The 23,792-nt window shown below is 43.9% G+C and overlaps 1 protein-coding gene and 1 long non-coding RNA gene across 18 annotated transcripts in view; one reads left to right on the plus strand and one right to left on the minus strand.

Moving 5' to 3' along the window:
• DLGAP1 (DLG associated protein 1) overlaps positions 1-23,792 on the minus strand; it is a 1,070,811-nt gene that overhangs the window by 92,682 nt on the left and 954,337 nt on the right. The gene's annotated exons all lie outside the window — the stretch shown is intronic.
• LOC143662301 (uncharacterized) lies at positions 2,267-22,970 on the plus strand. Of its 3 annotated transcripts, XR_013165268.1 has the most exons (8): positions 2,267-2,887; positions 3,462-3,579; positions 4,358-4,573; positions 11,194-11,337; positions 11,733-11,787; positions 13,698-13,838; positions 18,597-18,737; positions 19,749-22,970. It is a non-coding gene; the product is annotated as an uncharacterized LOC143662301 (long non-coding RNA). The 3 variants fall into 3 exon arrangements; XR_013165267.1 differs by having other exon boundaries at positions 4,358-11,337; XR_013165269.1 differs by lacking the exons at positions 18,597-18,737; positions 19,749-22,970 and adding an exon at positions 14,759-18,584 and having other exon boundaries at positions 4,358-11,337.

Consider the following 23,792-nt stretch of genomic DNA (forward strand, 5'->3'; position numbering starts at 1 on the left):
CGCATGCGGCTTTATTTGGAAATAGTCACTGTAGCTGAAACTGGTTAAGTTAAAATGAGGTCACACTGGAGTAGGGTGGGCCCTGAGCCCAAAATGACGGGTATGCTTAAAAGAAGAGGAGAACAGACAGACCAAAGGGAAGACGGCCACGTGAGGATGGAGGCAAACATTCAAGGGCTATACCTGCAAGTCAAGGAATGCCAAGGATTGCTGACAAACCAGAAAAGGAGTTGAAGGATTCTCCCTTACATGTTAGAGAGGGAGCATGGCCCTGCGAACACCCTGATTTTCAACTTCTCGCCGCCAGAACTGTGAGACAATACATTTCTGTTGTATTAAGCCACCTGGTTGGTGGTTCTCTGTTAAAGCAGCCCCAGGATACTAAGACAGCCTGTAAGGAAACAACAACGACAAAAGCTACATAAAGGATAATTCTCTGGGAATCAGATGTCCACACATGGAATATAGAGTCCATGTTAGGTTGTAACTTCTCTGTCCCTGGAGGTATTTAAGCACAGAAGGGCTGATCTTTTGGCTGGGAGTTACAGAAATCATGCAAACATCAGATGGGTGGCTGACTTAGGTGATTTAGGACTTTTCAAACTGGAGCTTCTATGGCTTTATGAATATGAGTGAAATCTAGAAAAGAATTGGAGAAGCAGGTTGATTGAGAGTGATGCTAAATGTCTGAGGAAGGAAGCTAAGAGACAGAAATCATGCAAACATCAGATGGGTGGCTGACTTAGGTGATTTAGGACTTTTCAAACTGGAGCTTCTATGGCTTTATGAATATGAGTGAAATCTAGAAAAGAATTGGAGAAGCAGGTTGATTGAGAGTGATGCTAAATGTCTGAGGAAGGAAGCTAAGAGAGGCGGCCAGGGAAAAAGTTATGAATAGGGCTGCTCGGCAGCAGTGACAAATGTTCTGGCATCCTGGGAGAACATTTTGTCACTGATGAGGGCAAATGTGCTAAAAGAGAAGTTTGTTGCTGCTGCTTCCAGTGAAGTAGACCCAGAATTCCTGAATTTAGAATGGACTGTAGAGGCTGTACTTCACGTGATGATATGCTACACAGGCTGGGACCCCCACCAAATGCTAAACAAATGAGTGGGTCTGGTAGAGTCCCTCATGAGATAAAAGTACAAACCCAGGCAACAGCAAAGATGAGGAGATGGAAAATTAGTCCAGACCCTTGGCGTGCCATTAGACGATCAATCACCAGCGAGCAAATCCCTCCTCTGTACAAGGCACACTGGGTTCAGTACTTAACAAACCTGGTCTCATTTCTGAGGAAGATCTCATGGCCCCATTTGCTGGTAAAATGAAAGCTCAGTATACCAAAGCTAGATCTATAGCACTTGGGTGGTAGTGTTAGAGCATTCAGGGCGTCCCATCCCATCTCTTCTCACCTGTCCAAATGACCTCTTTCATTCCCTCATCAAACTCTTCATTAAACATTTCATCCAGCAAAGCATAATGCTTTCCAGTACTCAGCACCTTGCAGGAGCTTGTCAAAGGTTTGGGGAAGGAATGAATCAGGAATGATCAACAGGGGAGGCACCAGTTGCAACTTCTAAAATGTTACATAAACAAGGAGAAACTCAACCTAATAAAATAGATGGCAAAAATTGCCAACTTGTTTCAAAACATTTGTAACTGAGTATTTACAAGCCACCCAAAGTCAGCCAGCAGTCTAAGCCCTGAGGTCTCTGAGGGTCAGGGATCCAAGTAGCTGAAGGCAGAGATAAGAAGGCTTAACCCCCCTTTCTCTTAGTCCAGACCCTTGGGAGTGGGGGCTTAACCCCCCTTTCTCTGCCTACACCTGGAAGGAACACAGGGTACTCCTATCTCCTGTTCTGGTTATTTTGGGCTTAAGGGAGGTGCTATGAGAATGAGTTCCAATAAAGCCACCCTCCATGGAAACAACAGAGCTGGCTAGCTAAGGCCTCCTCGGTGGAAGTAAATAAAAGCGGGCTTGTTTGAATGTGTACAGGGGGAGGAGAGGGAAAGTGGAGAGAGAGAGGAAGAGGGAGGGCTGGAGTAATAATTCTTACGGTCCTAAGCCTTGCCAGTTGGTAGTTGCTAGTATTTCAGACACTTCCTAATGCCAGACGAATGCTCCATGCCTCGGCTTGTCTGGGTGAGAGATGTATTCAGCTGATAGCAGCCCTCTCTTCTGGGGAGAGGAGACTTTTCAGGGGGCGGCAGCCTCTCCACCGCTAGTCAAACACAGCATTGTTCTCAGAAGGGAGAAAGAATGGAAAGGTTTGTTTCTGAGTCAAAACTTTTTCGTTCTCTCTCTCTGTTTTTAAGAGGCACTCAAGTCTAGTTTTAACAAGTTGCTACAAAACTTGGGCTTCCTGAGGTGAGGCCGTTTCTCGCACAGAGCATGTACTGTGCGAAATCCAGGGAGGGAGGGATCAGAAAGTTCTCTAAAGTCATTTAAACACACACACACACGCACACACCCTACACTACACACAAAAACCACCCCAGGCGCTTCATGCCTGGAAATGATGTCAGAGGCAGCCACTCCTCTGCTAGAAGGACAACCAAACAATACGCCCGCGGCAGCTGCTGCCCAAACACCAGCGCCGCCGAGACGCACCGAACCCGGGACTTGGTGCTGGCCCTTTCCCGCCCACATTTCCCCCAAGCACGCTCAGGAACCTGGCAACAGGTTACATGGCAACCTTTGCCTTATAAAATGACAAGCGGCATAATTCCAGAGGGCAATTTTTTTTTTTAAGGCAGCGGCCCCTCGCGCTCCTCCCACCCCGCGCGCTCCAGCCGAAGTGCGCAAAGGCGGGTGCCGGCGAGCCCGCTCTCGAGTGACCCCTCGCGGCTAAGCTCGGAACACCAGCGACGCGCCTTGCAGCTGACACGGTAAGCGGCGGTGCAAAAGGGGTGGATCGGATTTCTGGACCGGGCGCCCAAAAGACCCAAGGCGTGCAACTCAAGACTCGGGATTCCTTACTTTTTAACTTATGACCCTAAACATTTTGCCCAAACCGTGGGGTTAGGCTCGGTATTTTTTTAATAAAGAGCAGCTAAGGTAATATTTTGTAAGTAGAGAGGGACTGCTGCAGCCATTTCCAGCCCGTTTTTTCACCCCGCATCTGGAACACACGGGTGGGGAGATGGGAGTGAGGATTAGTAGCTCAAAAACGTAGGATTCCTGCCGGCGGAGCTTGCGTTTTTCCATTTTTTGTCTAAAATTGTACTTGCTATGCAGAAAACTTTCTTTCAGGCCCGAAACTTTTCTAACTCCCTTAGCGGGCTTCTGGCGAGTCTATCTGCAGGAATTACACAGACAGGACTTTCAGACCGCAGGCCCAGTTTCACTCAAGAGGGTGTCTTGAAACCTCACCTTCATCTTTCATCCCTGTGTGGGGCAAACGCCCACGAAAACGCCAAGGCCAGGGTTTTTAACCGCCTTCCTCTCCTGTGCCTTTTCAAGGGCTCCCTTTGGAGGAGTGGCCACAGCTCTGAGCTGCTGTCCGGCTTGGGGCCCCATCCTCTCCCCCTCGGGGAAAATGTTAACCGGGAGCTAAGAAAGAAGTTCCTATCCTATCAAGGTAACCATTCTCTTCAGTAGTTCCATTCATTAAATAAATGAAAGGAAATTAAGTGATGTCTGGGAGAAGGTCACTTTAGAAGGCGCAGGTCCAGGGCTGGGGTGGAAACCATCCAAGGTGAACTTTTCATGAAGCTTGGCAACAAGTTAAATAGTACTAGAAATTGGAGGTTACCATGTGCCAAACCGTATATCGCCGGAAATCGATCATTTCAAAGTACTGACGTTTGGCTAGTCTTTGCCTGGATTATTTCATAGTAAAGATTAAAAACCGAAGGCTCTGAGTAACAATCTCTTGACCCACAGCTGGGGTGAATCAGAGCCCTCCTAGGAGCAGGACATGTGCTGCAGCCAGGATGTTGCCAACTATGGGCTTACTGATTTGCAAGGCAGGGGTGTTGCTTCCAGTAGGGAAACGGCTCCTTTCCCTGCCCCCAGCCTTTACAACAGGTGCTCTTGAGTCACCCATATACACAGTGACTGCCCCGGCAGTTTCATCAGTTAGGATTAAATTTCCATTTGTTCCGTTACCTTACCGAGTGATTTCTATCATTGAATCAGCTCAATCACTTCCTCCTAGACCCAGGGAATTTTAGCATTTGCAATGAGTGTGTGTTTTTCAAAACTGTGTCCCAGCCAGGTGTGCGGATCTTCCTGGGTTGAATGGATGTTTACAGGAGGGGAAGACGCAGGGCCGAGGGTCACGGTGACAGAATTATATAAGGCTTCCTGTTTGGGATGCTGAGCTCCTAACACCTCCGTTTGCTTTGGGCAACTAGATCCTGTTGAAAGATGACCTGCAGTGCGGATGGAACCAGGAGCAGGGAAGAAACGTTTTTTTTTTTTTTAAGCTTCTCATCAACCAGCTTTCATTTCTTGTCAGATGCCACGTCCCAGCAGCACTTTCCTATATTCTCTGCTGGGTGGTTTTTTTTTTTTTCCTCCCTGACCAGCTGGAAAGAAAGGAGTTTGTTAAGGATGTAAGAATCACCCAGGTGAGCATTGTGTTCTAGCTTTAGTGCATAGAACAGCATGTGTGAGACACAGTCATACCTGGTAAATACTTGCTCCATGAAGGAATGAACAGATATGGTAAGCGACTTCCTGAGGAAAAAAAAAAGGCCTGATAATCTGGAAGGAGGTCACGGAGCAGAAGGAAAGTGAGGTCTCAGCAAAGCCCTTGTTGGTGACCTTGACTGGCATGCTATAATCTTTTACCAATGCCCACTTCTGCTTGGCACTGGCTGAGTGCTGGCAAAATTATGATTGGCTAACTTTTGACCTGGAGGTAGTGTGGCAAATGTTGACCTGGTTTCAGCTGAAACTAACTGGGCTTATGGGTTAGCCAGCTAATTTCCTCCTTTTTTCTTGCTCGGCTTTCCCCACAGACTCCAGGCAAATGGCTGGAGAAGGGGCCCCTGACTGCCCTTTCCCTGAAGCACTTGGTTTTCTTCTCATTATTCCTTTGACTTCTTATTATTGTCTGCCCTGTCTACTTGGAGTCTTTGGTCTATATCTGAAGGCAAAGGAACTTTTCTTTATGGCCTTATTGCATGATAATTAGTATCACCTGCACAGTGATCTGCAGAAGCCAGGAGAGAAGGTAGAATCACCCTCCACAAGCGGACAGACAAGGGTTGCCTGCCATGTAGCTGTGTGTCTGGGAAACAAAGCTGAGCTCAAAGATACCTAACGCTGAGCCTGGATGGAGCAGGGTAGCAGGCACACGCTGCCGTTTTATCTTGCTCCAGAAAGTGAGATGGCTGCGCAGAATGACTGGTTGGCTACAAACCAGGCTTCGTCATCTTGAATGAGAGTTTGGTCAGGCTAAGCCATACATAACACTAGGGGCTGGATTTATGAGGAGCCTCTGCTCACTGGCACATTGTCTGGGCTTTGGAAAGAAGGCAGACTTTCTATAAAAGCTACTTCTGCCTGAGGACACCAGGGGAATGGTATGGGGGCCTGAGTTGAAGCAGAAGCTTTTGTGCAAGGAAACTCAGTCCCAAACCTGGGAAAGCAGGATGGGTGGGGGAGTAAAGAAACAAGCAAATGCATTCACCGTTCCTTCCTGTGGGTGTCAGTGTGGTGGGTTCTGGGGAGCAGGGCCTGTGTAGGGCAGTTAGTTACCCAACCTGCTGCTTTCCTCTTGCGTCCCTGAAACCCCTCTTGTCAAAGAAAAACAAAACAAGACAAGGCAAACTCTGAATTCATCTGTGGAATACCATTTGTTCGGGCCCCTGTGAGCCACACCTGGGCAAAGGACACCCGCCTCTTAAAGGTACTCAAATGACAGAATTGGCGCCTTAGGTTGATTCCTCGTCATCCAGCTCTGCTGCTGGCCCATGAGGACAAAGAGGCAGAGAACTTGTGCCAGATGCCTTCCAGGCTCTTCCCTACACTGCAAGGCACACCTGAGATCCATCCTGCCATCACCCTTTCCAGTTCGTATGCAATGCACCACTTCACAGATTGCATTTAAAATGCCACTTTACAGTTCAATAAGAACTTGTCATTTGCAGAAATAAAATTAAAATAACCTAGGAATCTGGGGAGGGACAGTACTAAAATCTGTATCAACTTAACACCCCCCAACCCCCATCCTCTCCTTACTTAGCTATTTAAGTCAACTAGGTGCTTTATCTGTAGCCCCATTAAATTCTTAAACCACCCTGCAAAGGAGAGTACGATGGCAATTCTGCAGATGAAACTGAGGCTCGGGAGAGCTGTGTGATCCTTCAGCCCTTAAGGCTCTGCTTTGAAACCCCTTGTGAGAACGATGGATCCATCAGCCCTTATCTGAAATTCTTTTGGCCACATGTGCTTGGATTGTAGGGAGCTGAGCTACATGACACCCCTGTGGGGTGTGTGGGTGGCACCATTTAATCAAGTACTTTAATAAGTCTGCAGGGAAACAGTCACACTGCAAGACCTTTTTAGCTTATGGCTTTCAGGATGGTAGATGAAGGCACAATGTCACCCCAAAACTTCTGCCACCTTGGAGCAGTAAGAGTTCCCCCCGGGGGCTTCACTGGGTTATGACGGATAGTGTGGGCATTTCACACACTGTACTTGGAAACATCTTTTTGGTTTTCACAGTAATAGTAATAGGGATTCTAGCAGGAGCTTTTAACTGTCCTCCTTCTACAATGCGGAACGATTATAACATCAAGAATGGAGTAGTCATTACAAGTCCAACCCTGTAAAGGTGCAGGTGTATGGATTTAATGCCTGCCTTCCATCATTTCCTTTCCCACCTCCTCTTTCCCATCCTTTATCCTCAAGCTGTAGTCAGTACTTCAGAGATCACAAAATAAAACCAACATCTTTTACCTTGGGCCCACCTTCATTTGTCACTGGAAAACCCTGATGAGAGGGTGGGCCTATCTTAGGCTCAGGACCAGCTCCAAGCCGACTCAGAACAGCTGGGGAGACCCCACCTAAATGGTAATCTGCAAAAGCATGTGTCATTCCTTGAAGCTTTACCTAGTGCATATGTTTGCAATTCATTTTTGGAAAAGCACATTTATATACAGCATTTCTAACCAAAAGAGATAACCAAGAGGAACCATATAATGTAGTTTGAATGAAAGACTAAACCAGTGTTTGGAGAGACAAGTCAGTGCACTGCAAATGTAAACAGAGCCCACACTAGCAGTTATCTACAGTAAGCAGGGCACCACCTCATGGTGTCAATTACATTAGAGTTTTTAAAAAGAATTGTAGGAAGCAATACAAGTTTGGATTTGGGTGGGTGGGGGGACTTCAGTTCCCATAAGTCAAAGATTTTAAACATCAACTCTTTGAAAAGTCAACTATATAAAATTAAATAGCAACTATGTAAAAATATTCTGGCCAATCTAGCCAGAAGTTGTTGAGACTAGTCTCTGTGTTGTATGTTTGGGGCCGTGATTGAAACGTCTTGCTCACGTTAAGGAATGGACTCATGTTTGCAGCTGACCCTAAGAATTAGGATTGTTGTATTCACTGTTGCCGATAATCTGAATAGAACAAAGGAGCACAAAACTAAGGTGCAGGAATGTGGAAATACTTGAGGAAACCAGAGCTACTCTTTGGCTCGACATTAACTACCAATAAAGTGTTGGAAAATGGATCGCTGGGGAAGGGAAGCGTTTCGATGGCCGCTGCTCAAAGGTTCAGGTCATTTGCAGTTACTGATAACCCTGTCAGGTCTCCCGATAAAGGCATGTCTTGTCACCCTCAGGCACCTGGCGAGAGGTAATAAAACGGTTGCCTTATCTTCTAAGGGTGGAGTTAGTCAAACCTCAGCTCCCGAGGTAATTATAGTAAACTGAAATAGCCTGTCATTTACAAAAAAAAAAGGGAGGGGGTGGAGAAAGGAAAAAGGCTTAATGCAGGAAATTGTGTTTGTCTCTCTCCTCAGATTTGGAAAAGAAAGCAAGCAGGGCAGTGAGAAGTTTTCCAGGGAGTAAGAAAAACAACCTGGCTAGACTTCCCACACCCGGGTTTAGAGGCTTGCTGACAGCTCAGATCCATGTGACGGTCTTGAAAAGAGGCTCAAACTGATGAAAATCCAAGCAATCTTCTTAGGAGCCTTCCTTTCTAAATGTAAATGACTGAGTCATTGCTTTGCTAAAGAGGGAAGGAAGTTACACACACACCATGTGACTCATTCACTGCTGTTAGCTCAGGCAGTTGGATGAAAAGTTTTAGCAAAAGCAGCAACAAATCTACTTTAAATACTAGCGCAGTAAGGAAATTCCTCTCTGTCGGGATGAATGCCATCCACACAAAAGAGCCCCTGTTGACATCTCATTTACAATCTCCCCCAGGACACAGACAAGCCCATTTCAATAAGCCCAGCTCAGAAACATCTATTGTTCAAAATCTTCAACTAGCAACAGGCTACCGCCACTCCCCATTGTTTTGTAAAATAAAAGATTTAGAAGGAGAAGGATGGGGGCTGTGAAAGCTCTGAAAAGAGGAAGGAAAAAAAGTCTCTTTGACCAGATGCTGTCGGACAGCGTGTGTCACGAATAAAGTTAATGGTCTTGTCATTTTTCTGAGAAGTGCATAAGAAATGCCTGTTAGGTTTCTGCACCAACGATTGTCAATTTTAAAGTTGATGCCAAGTTTGTGCGTAAAGAAGCCAACGCCTGCCAACATGTTTGCTAAGTGAACAGCCAAGGCTACGGTTAACATATTCCTGGCCTTACAAAAGCCCAAATAGCAGTCACTCCACAAAGAGCCAGGTGAGTCTTGCAGAAGGCCGTTTGTTTCCCCGGGAATTAGTTTGCCTGTACTTCTTCTCAAGTGGGAATTTCAGCCACAGAGCTAGAGCTCGTTCTTTCTCCCCGCTAAGGATTTCCTCACAAACCAAACTTCCTTCCATCCCCACCTTTTCGCTCCCTTTATAGTAACACTTGAGAACATTTTTCTGAAGTTATATAGTGGAGGACATAAGAGGCTTTTCTTCGGCTCTGCCTCAAATTAAGGGATACATCTGTGTTTACAAAAACTAGTACGTTTCTTAAGTGCTCATTATCTTTACTCTCCAAATACACCTTCCAATCGACATTCCTCATTTCAGCAAAAAAGCCCTTTACCCACCTGCTAGTCATGCAAAAACTTGAGGCATTAACCTTAACTTTTTGGGGTACTTCTACCTCTTAAATCTCACTGGGTTCATTCCGCATCTCTCCCTCCACCTTTCTGTTCCCTTAGATCTGATTGCTTTATCTTCTCTGGGGCATCAGCAACTCCCCCATACAAGGTTTCTCAAACTGCTTGTTGTGACTTATTAAGGTGTCCTGAGATCAACTGAGGTGGGTCACTGCCGTTTCAGCATTTAAAAATAATTTAAACAGAAGGCATCAGTGTCTTATACACAGGTAAAGTGAGGGTGTTTGTCTGCCCTGTACACACAGGGCAACAGGTAAAATTACTTTGGTCGTCAAAATATTTTGAGAAATACTTCTCTAGTTGATCTCCCTGGGTCTAGCCTTGTCCCTGCTTCCAAAGTGTTGTACACACTTTAGAGCAAGAGTTGAAAACAGTAAACAGATTCTGTCACTCTCCATTTTAAGTTAGTGTCTGCCCTCAACAAAGTCTCCCAGCCAGAGTTAGGAGATTTGGAGGACTTTGTTTCCTTCTCACTTTCAGGTGCCTCCCTCCTAGCCACAAGACGGAACCACTTTTACTTTAGTAATCTAAACGATCAGATTCCATCTCTTTCTTGGCTTTCGCATATGCAGTCTCCTCTTTGGGACATTGTTCCCTCTTCCTTCTACTTCAGGTATTCGGTTAGTTTTTCAGGAAGACTTTTGGAAAGTCCTTCTAGGTGCCTCTCCTTGTTCTCAGCAGAATACACTAAGCATTCATAATTCATTCTGTTCAACTCCCCGTTAGACACTGAGCTCTATGAGATCTTGGCATTTTGTTTTAAAGCTAATTTATCTTTATTTAGCACAGTTTCTGGCAGGAAGGAGGCATTCAATAAATATGTGTTGGGTGAATGGGATTGAGATCAAATGTTCCATGTTGTACACAGTTCACTTTTCCTTCTTGCAAACCAGTTTGGATAGCTGTTACAAAAGTAACTCATGACAGTTTCTCAAAGCTTTAGTTTTCATTCTTTTTCACATCAGTTTCTTTTGTTCATTTGCTCTTCAAGCATGACCTAATTAATTTTCAAATGCACTGTACTCTTAAAAACCAAAATAATGAAAGGTGGAGAAAGCTGTTGGACTTCTGTTCTGTTGGCCTCTCTGAATCTCAGATTCTTCATATTTAAAAGGGGAGGTGAAAGTCAACTCACTTAAGATCCCTTCTGGTCTAATGCTGTTACCCTGACTTGAACTTTCTCCTTTTGAAGAACAGAGGAGTTGGCTTGCCCAAAGTCAAACAGCTTTTAGTGACAGGTTAATTGCTGGCCTTTCAAATGCGTTAAAAAAGCATGCAGCAAACAAAAATAAAAAGTTTATCCAGGAAAACGATAATAACACTAATGAGTGTGTGTGAACAAGAATAAGATTAAAGAAAAGGGGGACTTAAAAAAATCTATGGATTGCTGCTTAGGGAGGTTCAGATATATTCTTTTAAAACAGTATTACTGTTTGCTACAAGATGGAGAGACATTTGGATTGCCTTTTAACAAGTGCAAGTGTAAAATTAAAGAATTTGGCTTGTCCTGACCCCTTGGAGGTAGATACAACCTGGAAGATGCCACTGTGAACACCCTAAGCCTGCTTAGTGTGGGGGCCCCGGGGAACCTAAGGACTTTTGAGAAGAATACTGCAACCCACCAGGATGACATCTGGCCTCAATTTTTGTAGCCCTTCCTCCATCCTTCTCTGGTCCCAGAACTACCCTTAAGAAGACAAATCAAGATTTGTCCACGAAGTCAAGGACAGACTTTTCTATTTATTTAGGTTCAAAAGTTTGAACCTAACCTGCCCTATAAAGCTGAAAGCTGACAAACAGAAATACACCACTCTGGGGAGAAAAACAAACAGTGATACTAGTTATTTTTTCTCCTAATATAGTACATTGTTCTTTATGTACTATATTAGGCTTATAAACCCTGGCTTATCAATCATACATTTGCTTCGTTGCATGTTTTCCCTCTCTTCAGGGATCAGCAGTAGCTTGCCTTTGATGGAAATTTTGACAGAAAATGAAGGAGAAATTGACTTTTGAGTGCGTTCTTAGAAAGAAAAAAAAATCACTACCAGGATGCTACAAAACCACTATCCACATGAGGCTGCAACTTTGAACAGTAAGTGGTTATGGACAGGTGATAGGATTAGGATAATTTCGAGTTTATTTTTCAGGCTACCTTGAATTTTCAATTAAAAAAAAATGAACACTTTAGTAATCATGAAAAAGTACAAACATCAGAACAAAAATATTACACTATGATTTCTTTACTGTTATGACGCTTGAATAAATTCTGTAATTTTATTTTATTGTATATGTTGCAGTGTTTTGTCTTTTTTCCCCCTTGTGTATGTGGGTTTTTTGTTTTTTTGTTTTGTTTTGTTTGGGGGGTGGGGGGCAGTGGTTGCATGGTCCAGGAATCAATCCCAGGTCTCCTGCATGGAAGGTGAGCATTTTTACTACTGAACCATTCAAACCCACCTTTTCCCTTGTTTTGACAATTTGTCTTTGAAGGAAATTTTATATGATTACGTTGAAAACAGAAGACTGACAGACTCAGAACACTTTGGTAAGTCACTGTCTTTAAAAGTTCAAGAAACACTGACCTGTGAGATACAGCCTAAAGACATGGCCAAAAGCCCCTCTTTATGCAACCTGGCTGCAACTATTTAATTAGTCTCCCCTGACACTCTCACACTTAACTGCTGATTTCCAGAACATGCCATCCTTTTGCTTGGCTTTACGCAAGCGGAAATAATTGTTTGCTTTCTAATAACCACTGTCTGAGTGTTCCTTGCTAACAGGCCCCCAGTGCTGTTGACCTTTCCCAAGTAGCCATGATCTTTAGGGAAGGCTGGGCCTACCCTTGACTTAGAGAACAAATCTTGATTGGTCTAAAAAGGTGTAAGGGATGAGAGAGGGAGTCTGATGGGTATTCTTCAGGAAGTTGCACCTTGCTTATTTAAAAGGGACCCAAGTCAGGGACATCCTATTATTTCTTGAACCGTGGCAGCTCTCGGGACCACAAGGGGCATTGGCTTGAGAAGACAAACCCACGTTGCAGATGGCTAAGTAGCAAGGCAGAAAAAACCTAGCTTTGATACAGTTGCTGCCTACCTACTTCCTGACTATTGAGAAAATAGATGCCATCTAAGTCACTCTAAAATTTTTTCTGATGTGTTTACTTGTTTGGTGACTTGGTACTTAAACAATGACTTTTTATAAGCCAACTGTCCTTGCTTGCTTGAGGAACTCCTGATTCTTCAACAAGAATCACGTCATTTGTGTTCCATTCGTTCTTCCTATGTATCTTTGTTATAAAACTCACCACATTTTGCTTGTTATGGTCCTATAATAATGCCCTAGGTTGAGGGCAACGGGAAAATTAATGATCAGGTATATCTTAGTTTACTACTCTATTCACTTGATGAATTAAATTATTCTCGACAGCAAATTCTGTTACATGACATATCACCAAAACCAATATTTCTCTATTACACTGTGGGTATTAACTCTTGGAGGCCCACTTCCGTCACAGCAATGTGGTGACTGGAAAAAACAGCACATTGAAGTCAGCCAGATCTGGGTTCAAATTCTGACCTACCAAGTATTAACTACATGACCTTAGACTGAAACTCTCATCCCCAGTTTCCTCATCTATTGGATTAGGATAACGATATATGTCTCATAGTGTAATTAGATAAATGAAGAAGTCAATACAGTGTGAGCTGGGACAGTATGACAATTACTAATCATCTGACATATAGGAGGTATGCTTTTTCCCTTCCTTCCTACATTATTTGATATAACAAGATTCAAATATTACAAGAACAATCTTGAAAAATCCCGGTATGGACTTTACATGAGGGGGTTAATTACATACTTTTAAAATGCTTGGGTTTCTGCAGCATTAAGAGTTCTGCACAAATGTTGCATGCAGGAGCACACATTTTAAGATGCCCTTCCCTAGTGTTAAACAGTTAAATTCATTTTATCACTCTGATCTCAACTCCTATCATCTCCTTAGAGCGCCCTTCCTTGACCTTGCCTTAGTGCAGTCTGACACCTTCCCACCGCAATCCTGTAGCCTCCTACCACATGAGGAAATGCACAGAGAAAATGAAATTGACTATGAATGTGTTTCATCTTCTGGAATGAAAAGCATTTCCTGAGGTGGGGAGTGTGACTGGTTCATTCTGCTCGGCAACCCAGTTCTGCTTGGTTTTGTGCCTCTGCATCCACCCAGGCTGGGAACTGAACTGCTAATGTATCCAGCTTCCCTGCACTCTGGTTCCACAGCCTTTGCCTCCCCCATGATGGCAGCCCTATAGAGTCTTTTCAAAGCCCCTCCCCCTGGCTTTTTCATTAACAGCACACACACTTTAAATCTCACAGCATGACTGGCTCCAGTCTCTGCTTTGCTGTACCTTGGAAAATTCAGGAATTCCCACAAACTAATGAACCTCTGTTGTCTTGCAGGTTGGATCCCTATCAGTGGTTTCACACTTCTTTCATACCCTCATTATCACCCTTCAGTTCAGAAACGACAAAACAAAAAACTCTTGCAAGCTTGTTTCCCTTTGACTTCATAGTCAACGCTAATGACCACAGAGGGTGGAGGTCAGTATGTGAAAGCAACCTGCTCTCCCTGGGTAAATTCAAGTCCTTGAGAACTTCTAATCATAGACTCTCTCCAAGCTCTCCATAGGGTCTCCCTAACTTACTATCATTAACAAGGTATGATACTAGCCCCAGAATTATTTGTTTGAATTATTAAAAATCTATCAGTCACCCAGGGATGAACCTGGTCCTGGCACTGTGGGATTGACAATGCCTTCCTAACCAAAAAAGGGGAAAAGAATTATAACAAATAAGGTTTCAGTAGCTGAGAGAGTTCAAATAGAGTCCAGGGGCTACTCTGGGGATTACTCTTACACAAGCTTCAGCTAAATATTGCTGTTTATCATGGTTTGCCAAATTCCAACTAAAATCATTCCTGCCAACCCTAAAGAATACCTAGGGCTTTATCTGAGATTCTACAGAGGAATTCAGGCACTATGATTATTTTCCAGAAACTTACAACCTCCAGATTGGTTCCTAGGCCAGATAAATCTTGAAACCCAGAGGGGCCAGCCTCTCCAGAACATCAACTAGTTCCATCTCCCCATCCCTTATTATCGACAGCCCTTTCTAACATGAAAAAGTTAGAATGGGCCTAGCCCAAATACCCCTGAAGATTGGGAGAAATATCAAAGGAGAAGGTAGAGTTAGAGAAGATATGATTTAACAAGTGAGTATGAATGCTGAATTATTATATTGATATTTCGTTTAGTTTCCACTGTCTTGGAGCAGCTAGAAGGAAAATCCTAAAATTGTTGAACTGTAACCCATACCAAACTGTGAAATCTGTTCTACAACTAATTGTTGCTATGTACTGTGAAATTTATAGCTTTTTTTGTATATGTAATGGAGAAATTAGGATTTAAGGGATGACTTTGATTACTGAATCATTATATAGATATTCCTTTTTTGCTTTCTAGTATATTGGAGTGGACAGAGGGAAACTTCTGAAATCTCTAAATTGCCATCCAGCAGCCTTGATCTCTGATAATGATTGTACAGCCCTTATCTTCTGCCCCTGTGATTGTAAAAACTTTGTGACTAACCTTCATTTGTACCCAGTTATCCAGTTTTTCAACTTCAGAGTTTTGTCATTGCTAAAGACAGCCCCTAATGCATATTAATGAAAGGTCTTGGGTCAACCTGGAATTATGGAACTAACCCACCCCAAATCTAAAGTTATCTTGATGACAGAGACTGGATCTAACCAAAGTGAGCCTGTCTGATGTGTGCAGTAGCTTAGAATTTAACCTACAATTCTGCCTTTTTCTTTCATACTTTCTGTGACTAAACATGTAATCAATCTGCACACGCTCAACAATTAAATCACTTCTAACTACATCATCTGGGGCCACTGTGCTCATTATCCTAAACCCTGCCCATCTTTTTTCTAATAAAACTATCTGAATTACTGTAGTTTGGGGGGATAGAGTTTGGGCCGCTAAGCCATCTGCTCTCCTACTACGCACTTTTCTCTCTTTGAAACCCTGGTATCTCAGGAATTAATTATTGAGTGCATTGGGCCAAACAATCCATGGCCTTTGTCTGATAACATATATATGTTATTTTTCATACACACACACAAAAAAATCCATCAGTCAGCTGTATTGTAAAAAGGATTCTTTTCTTCTTTTTACTGGTTGGAAGGTTGGGCTAGATGACCTCTTAAATGCTTCCAGCTGAAAAGTGTGTGATTCCAGTGATGTACAGAAAAGGATGCATTCATATATTATCAAGGGTTTGTCTCATCTCCTGAAGAGATTTTTTTTTTCTTTTCATCTTTCTTAAAAATAGGTATAATTCTGTCCAGCTTTCCAACCCTTCTTTTAAGCTGGCTTGATATTCCTGAGATAAAGCACTGGCAAAAGATACGATATTCACTGTTTTATTCAACAAATATTGATAGAGTGCATAATATTGAGAGTAATTAATAAAGATAACAGTTTAAAAAAATCAGTCAAACAATGTTAACTTTGTTTTGCTTTCTATGCTTGAGACGATATCGCATGATATTTGAGAATATAAATTTTAAAGACAGACCTTGATTTAAACACGTTAACTATGGAAGGTTGCTCAATCTCTTTAAACATCAGTGTTTCCTTTGTAAAATAGGGATAACAATGCCTTCCTTATAGGGTTGTTGGGAAGATGAAATGAAGTACTATATGGTAAATGCTCAGCATATTCCCCGATGCATAGTAAATGCTGAATAAATAATATAATGCACCAATGACAAGAGGACAAAAGCAGCACCGACAATTCCATAAGGGAAGTCCCTTCATTTCACCTTAGCAACTACTGAGCCAGGTGCACCCACGGTTCTGTAGAAAAGGCCTGAGAAAATCTACAGCATGCTGGTCAGATGATGCCACCCCATCATCCCATCGTATCCAATTAACCTTATGTCTTAATTGTCTAGTGTCAGGTAGCTGGTAGGTGCTCCACCCATCCTTAATGAAACAGACTGAATCTCAGGGTGCAACTCTGTATATTCACTAATAGTACTCCTGTGTTACACACTATCAAAATTCTGCTTTCATAGAACGTTTACATTCATAGTCATAAAAAGTAGCACTGAAATATCAACCATCTCATACTCATCTTTATTTTCATTATCTCCAGATATTTACCTGAGATAAAAATAAGCAAAACAAATAACAACTTTCTAATAAGCATATCTCAAAGTTGTCATTTCAGTTCAGTATTTATGGCTACTATAAAAGGGATTAGATCAGAAAGTATGTTTTTGAAAAAAAATATGAGTTTGAGAGATGTCGGTAGCAGTTCATTTTATAAATGGTATTGGATACAACTGAACAAAACCTTTCTGAGGGGAAACGGCTGGCATTAAGGAGAAAAGAGTTAGGGAAACTACATTGGCTGAAAGAGCCCAGTGTCTAGTACACTCAGGAAGTAGATGCCCAATAAATAGTTTCTGAATGAATGAATGGTGGGATGCATCAAAAGACCTTGGTCCCAGGTCTATAAATTTGTAGGTCTGTAACCAAGGACAATCCACTTACTTAGTCTCTCCTTTTTATAAAAATCTGTACAATGGGATAGTAGTTACAAGATGAGTCTTAATGTAGTGAATATTAAAGAAGCAGTTAGAATGAAGGCTCTTTGTAAACTGTGAAGTACCGTTCAAACATGAGTTATGGCAGTGTTACAGCAGCACTAGTAATAATTGTTACTTTTTTGGAGCTAGCTCAGTTATTTTTCCAAACCACAATTCTTCTTGGAGCAACATGAATTGAGTTGGCCTTTGGATGATATTGAGTTGAGGTCTCTGGGTTACCACAAAATGTTTTGTAAATTTGCCTACAATTGCACATTTGGGCTAAAGAGGAAGGAGAAATGCTGTAAAAATTAATAGGGGCTGAAAGGAATAGCCTCTAATCATCAAATAGCATACGTCCCTCCCAACTGTTCCCAGAACATTCAGAAAATTTGATATATAAATAAAACAGTGGCAAAAAGCTGCATTGAAAAGCAGCTGTTCTTCCAACATAGATTAGGGTGAAGCTCAGTAGATTTCAAAAGTGATGGGAGTCAACCAAGAACATCAACCAGTTGCATCCCCCACCTCATAATGTTGACACCCCTTTTCAACATGGAGATGTTAGAATGGTCAGTGCCCAAATATCCCTGCAGATTGGGAGAAGGAGCAAATGAGAGGGAGGAATTGTTATAGAAAAGATAGGATTTAACAAATGAGTATGACTACTGAATCCTTATATTGATATTTCTTTTTAGTTTCTAGTGTATTAGAACAGCTAGAAGGAAATATCTGAGATTGTGGAACTGTAACCCATACTGAACTTTGAAATTTGCTCTATAATTACTTGTTAAACTGTACTTTGAAATTTACCACTTTTCCTAATAGATATTTCACAATAAAAAAAAATATTTTTAAAAAGTCATGGGAGTCAAGCATAACTTGGAGAGCAGAAGCATAATTTTTAAAAAGACACAGAAATGGAGTTGATAATTTTGGTAGTATTTGAGTAAAGAAGTAGAAAAGTTGGGTTTGGGCTATGTACCATTACCATAGTAAGTGCCAGCTGGGGCTCTCTTTCTTAAGTAGAGCTTGCTTCTAAAGAGGAGCTCAGAGGAGCGCTAACAAACAGGCTCCAGTATATGCCTGTCTGAATTTCCAGAAGGGAGGAAAGCTGGGTCATTAGCAGATAATCTCTCAAGAAGTCGCTGAAGGGCTGGCACTGGAAACATTCAGGTGAGGGGAGAAAAAAATCCAGGGGAAGCTTGGCAGCTGGGAGGGGCTTGGAGGGGATAGCAGTCTGGCCAAGAAGGAAAAGGGAAGTGATGAGTAAGTCTGAGGCAGTCAGCCCTGAGCACAATTGTGATGCAGGTAAACTTTCTCAGGTGTCTCCGTAGGCAATCTGAGACCTGCTGCCACCTTGCTTTTCCCCTCTTGCTCCACTCAAAATGGACCAGATCTCTTTCTCATTTTCTTAAATGTTTACTCTTCAATAGTTAAAAAATCTAGCTAGTCTGATAAGGGAGTACAATTTGAAAATAATTCTTGCAAACATTTCTTCCCTCAAGAGAAATAAATATTTAGTTTAAACGGGGCCTCTGTAAAGGATGCCTTAATTCCAAGGAGTGTCTAAATTTGAGAATATCAGATGTGCTAATAGACCTATAGCAGCATCAAACAGCTCTCTGTGGCACTCAACCTGTGAGTTCTGGAAATGGTGCTAAGTGCTTTATACACGTGATCATCATTCCATTTTACAGATTTGGAGAATGAAGTAAAGTTCAGAGGCTGGTGGCCTGCCCATGGCAGACTGCATTTCCCAAAGATGACTGCAACAGTGTGTTCCATGACACCTACTCTTCTACAACATGGATTGGCAAACTTCTGTAAAGAGCCATAGAGTAAGTATTTTATGTCTTGTGGGTCACACAGTCTCTGTCCTACCTACTCAGCTCTGTTGCTGTAGCAAAATCACACAGACAGTATGTACACAAGAACCTGGCTATGCTCCACTCATAAACCACAACTGGTCTGGTGACCAGAGCTTGTGGATCCTGCTCTACAATTTAGCTACTCCCCCTCAAGAGTGGGGTCTAAGTCCCCTCCCCTTGAACCTGGGGAGGTTTGTGCTTTGTGTGTAATCAAGACGGTAAGAAGGAAGTGGTAGCACAGGACCTCCAAGGGTAGACCAGATGATGCAACTTGTACCTTGCCGCGCGGACAGTTGCCCGCTGGGAGCCCTGAGCTGCAGTGTAAGCAGCCCCGGTGTCCTTGAGGCCACCACTTTGCAGGAAGCCGATTTGGGAAAGACCCATATGAAGAACCCTTAAAACTCTATGAGGAGAGAGGTGCTTGGCCAGCCCTCAGCTGTTCCCATCTGACTGCAATCTCCTGAGAAAACCTGAACCAGAACTATCCAGCTGAGCCTCTTTCCAAATTGCTGGCCATAGAAACTGAGAAATAATAAACTTTTTAAGGCAGTAGGTTTGGGGACGATTTGTTGCTTGGGAATAAAAAGAATACTGGCTCCCCTGTATGTGGGATATGACTCGCAGGGGCGTAAATCTCCCTGGCAATGTGAGACCTGACTCCCAGGGATGAGCTGGGACCTGGTATCATTGGAATGAGAAAGGCTTCTTGACCAAAAGGGGGAAGAGAGAAATGAGATCAAAAGTCTCAGCGGCTGAGAGATTTCAAACAGAGTTGAGAGGTTTTGTTGGAGGTTATTCTTATGTATTATATAGATATCCTTTTTAGTTATGGCGTATTGGAGTGACTAGAGCGAAGTACCTGAAACTGTTGAGCTGTGTTCCAGTAGCCATGTTTCTTGATGATGATTGTATAATGATATAGCTTTCACAATGTGACTATGTGATTGTGAAAACCTTGTATCTGACGCTCCTTTTATCCAGGGTATGGACGGATGAGATGTTTTTTAAAAAAGGATGAAGATAAATAAATACCAGGGAGATGAACGGTAAAAATTGGGATGTATGAGTTTTTTTTTTTTCTTTTAATTTCTTTTTCTGGAGTGATGCAAATGTTCTAAACATGATTATGGTGATGAATACACAACTATGTGATGATACTGTGAGTCACTGATTGAATAATATGGTTGGACTGTACCTGTGTGGATATTTCTCAATAAAATATATATTAAAAAAAAAGAATATGCCTCAAAACTAGACTGTCAGAGATGCGATTTAAACCTAGGTTGGTCTGACCCCCCACCACTGTGTTATACTATTACATGTTTGCCTTCCAGCAGCTCTTCTTCTTTCTTTTAAGCCTATGTTAGTTACTTAGTTTGATCAGAGAGTAGCCAAAGACTTGTGGAGGGAAAATGTCAGAGGATCCAGGAAGCAACACGTTCAAGGAAGGACTTTGCAACTTAGCATTACTCTGACAATTACGATTCAGTTGTGCTGCCTCTAAAGGGCTTTGAAGAGAAAGGATCCCATGAATTAAGAATAAGATAAGGTTGTTTGGTTTGTTTCAACTTGTGGGGCTGTTTGACTTCACTATCAGAGCCATGCCTTGTGAATGAAATCATTTTCTATCACACAGCCCTTTCAAAGGACATCAAATGCAAACACTCACTGTCTGCTTTTTATTTCCTCTCTGTCAAGGGTGTGTATTGACTTTGTGGAATTTCTGTGTCTCGCTGTGAATTATGTATCAAACAAAAATCTTCTGCAGGGCATAGGCTCTGGGGAGGGGAGCCTTAATTGATATTTGCTTGCACAGACTATGATTGAGCCTTTGCTGGAACAAAGCTTCTTTGACCTTCTCTGCTCTCCTCCCAACCCTAACTTAGGACACTGCACACACTTACACTCTTAAAGCCCGCTTCTCAGCTCCACCATCCCCCCACTCACCCTAACTGTGGCCCAGCCCGTCCATTAATCAGGGAGAGAGTGGGAGTGATCTTTTTTAATCTCCTAGGGTCCTAGCCTGCCAAGAGAAAAATTCACAGCTTTGAGGCTGGGAACTCAGGTCAGAAAAGTTCTGAACAACCAGAAATCTCAAAAGCAGAAAACCTTTTAATATAATTTCTTCTTTCACACTTTCACAAGTGGGCTGCTGGCAGAGATGGAGTGAGTGTTGAGGAGGGAAAGTGAAGGCAGAGCAAGTCTAGGAAGTCATGGGGAGATTCAGTAGGTGTTTGGGGGCAGGGGTATAAGAGGCTCCTTCACATTGCTGAACCCAGTCCCCTCTTCTCCTGGCCGCTTGGAAGTCCACCCACACTGACTCTGACCCACCTCATCGTGCAGTGTGGCTTAATTACCAAGAAAACCAGAAGAAAGTAGGCATTTTACTTTACCCTTCTGATTTAGCTTCATGCAAATCTTGATACTATTTGGGCTTTTCTTCTATGGGAAGGGTGATGTGGCTAAGATTAGGGGTAAACATCTGCTGGAGTTTATAGGATGGGTGGTGGGATGGTAGATTAAGGGTTCCTTCAATGGCCCAAGACCTAAGATCCAAAGTCCAGGAGTATGTTACCTTAAATGGGACTTTGCAGAGGTGACTAAAATAAGGCTCTTAATTTGGAAAGAGTATCCTGGATTATCCAGATGGGCCCAACGCAATCACAAGGGACCTCAGAAGAGAGAGGGAGGAGGGTCTACATCAGAGGAGGAGAAGTGACGGTGGAAATGGAAGTCAGAGAAAGGGAAGAGGCGAAGGATTAGGAGATGCTATGCCACTGGCATTGAAGATGGGGAAAGGGGCTATGTGCCAGGGAACACAGGAAGCCTCTAGGAGCTGGAAAAGCAAGGAAACAGATTCTCCCCCAGAGTTTCCATAAAGGAACTCAGCTCTGCTGACCCATTTCAGATTTCTGGACTTCAGTACTAGAAGATGAGGTGTTGTTGTAAGCCACTAAGTTTGTGGTAAATTATTACAGCAGCAATAGGAAACCAACATAGGTGGTGTTTTCCTGGGTGCTATGCGCTGGCTTAAACAATGGGAATTTATTGGCTCATGGTTTTGAGGCTAGGAAGGAGGTCCAAATCAAGATTTGCATTCTGCGGCTGGCTGGCTGCCGGCATCCCGTGGGTCTGGGCCCCTCTGTCACGTGGCAGCGTTTACAGCGGCCTCTTCTAACCTCTGTTTTCTTCTGGGTTCTGTTAAATTTTAGCTTCTCCCTGTGGTTTTCTCTCCTAGCTGTCTGAAGTTCATTCCACTTTACAAAGGAGTCCAGTAATAGGAGTACAATCCATCCCGATGGAGGTGGGTCACCCCTTAACTGAAGTAACCTCCCCAAGCAGTCCTACTTACAATGGGTTCCCACCCACAGGCATGGATTAAGGTTAAAACATGTTTTTCTGGGGTACCTACAGCGCCAAACTGCCACAGGTGGCAACGATAAAAATCCTTGCCAAAGACTGCTAGCACACATACATCTGCAGGGAACAGGTGTCCAGAAATTAAATCCATTGAAATAGTGATTCTCAAAGGTGCTCTCCCAGCTAGCACTGTCATCACCACCTGGAAACTTGCAGGGCAAATCCTTGGCTCCACCCCACCCTTCTGAACCGGAGACTGGGGCGTGGAACTCAGCAATCTGGGGTTTCACAAGCTCCACGGGTGACGCTGACGCTCACCTTTAAAGAGGCCCACCTGGGCAGTTTCTCCATGAACCAAGGGCACCTGTAGACCCTCTGATGTAGGCGTGTGGTCCGTGTGTGGACACGAGGGCGTCGTGCGTGTTCTTATTGAATCTACAATTAAACCAGTCAGTTCGTGGTTTGTCCTTGTCTTGGAATCTGGGAACCATGGGCAAAGTCCACCTCCCAAAGCTGGGCTCTGCAGTGGCAAGATGAAGGAGGGGAGCGTGTGGTTCAGCCTTGGGGTCACTTCTCAGCCCCCTCCCCCCCCCATCTCCTATTCACGCTGCCTGTTCCCGGGGTGAAAAGGCTGGTTATGAGCAAGACCTTGGCTGCTGGGCTCTGCACAGTCACGCACACCTGCCTCAGCCTGGGGCGATTTCATCTCTTCCCAGCCCTGGTGCTGCCTGAGGCAAGCCTAAACAGACTGGTTGGAAACACACTCCCTTTTGAAAACATGAGTGAGGTCACCCCTTCCAGCCGCAGCTCAGAAGTTTTGGAATTAAACCCACGTTATTAACAACATCCTCCTCTGAGGCTCTTCTGAAAAGGAAAAGTCCCCTAGACAGGGAGGGCTTTTCTCACTGCTTCACAATTGATGGAACTTTTCGCAGCAGCAGCAGCAGCGCGGGTCCCCGCCCCGCGACTGGCGGATCTGGCCCCGGGGGGTTCTGCCGGCGCCCCTCTCTGCCTCCTTCCTCCTCCCGGGCGGTTGGGTCTGTTTCTTTCCCTCCCCGCACTCCGGGTAGCGCTGCCACATCGCGCCGACAGCTGCCGCCACATTCCATTGCTGCCCAAGCGTAAGCAAGGCGTGTTTAGGCCATTTCTGGACGAGTGACAGCACTGGAGGGGAGATTAAGAAATGCCAGCGCTTAGGAGAATCTAGACTTTCCGCAGGCGCCCCCGCTCCGCCTTTCACACGCGCGAACCACCTCCCCCTTCCCGCTGGGATCTGCGCGAGTGGGTGCTGGGGGCACCTGCGCGGGTGGCCCTGGGTGGCAGTGACCCGTGACGCCGCCTCCGCGCTCTGCCCGGGTCCGAGCCGTGGGTCGCATCCCGTCCGGGTGTCTGTCCCCTGGTGGTAGCTGAGATGCCATTCCGGCTGACCGGGGGACGCTGCAGGGTTTTTCCTGAGTTACCACATGACGACTGAGTAAAAGCATTCCAGGAAACCAAACGGGCTGGGCGAGCCTCTGGAATTTGAGAGTAAACAGCTCGGCCTGGCTGGAGGTCCAGTTTCTGCAGTGTCATTTTCTCTGAGCTGGACTGCAGTTTGTGGCCCATGGACTTAACCACCGAATTCCCACAGATTTTAACACTCACCTTTCTTAGGAGGGAAAAGCT

Source organism: Tamandua tetradactyla, chromosome 18 (genome assembly GCF_023851605.1).
Source record: "Tamandua tetradactyla isolate mTamTet1 chromosome 18, mTamTet1.pri, whole genome shotgun sequence".
NCBI classification, from domain to species: domain Eukaryota; kingdom Metazoa; phylum Chordata; class Mammalia; order Pilosa; family Myrmecophagidae; genus Tamandua; species Tamandua tetradactyla.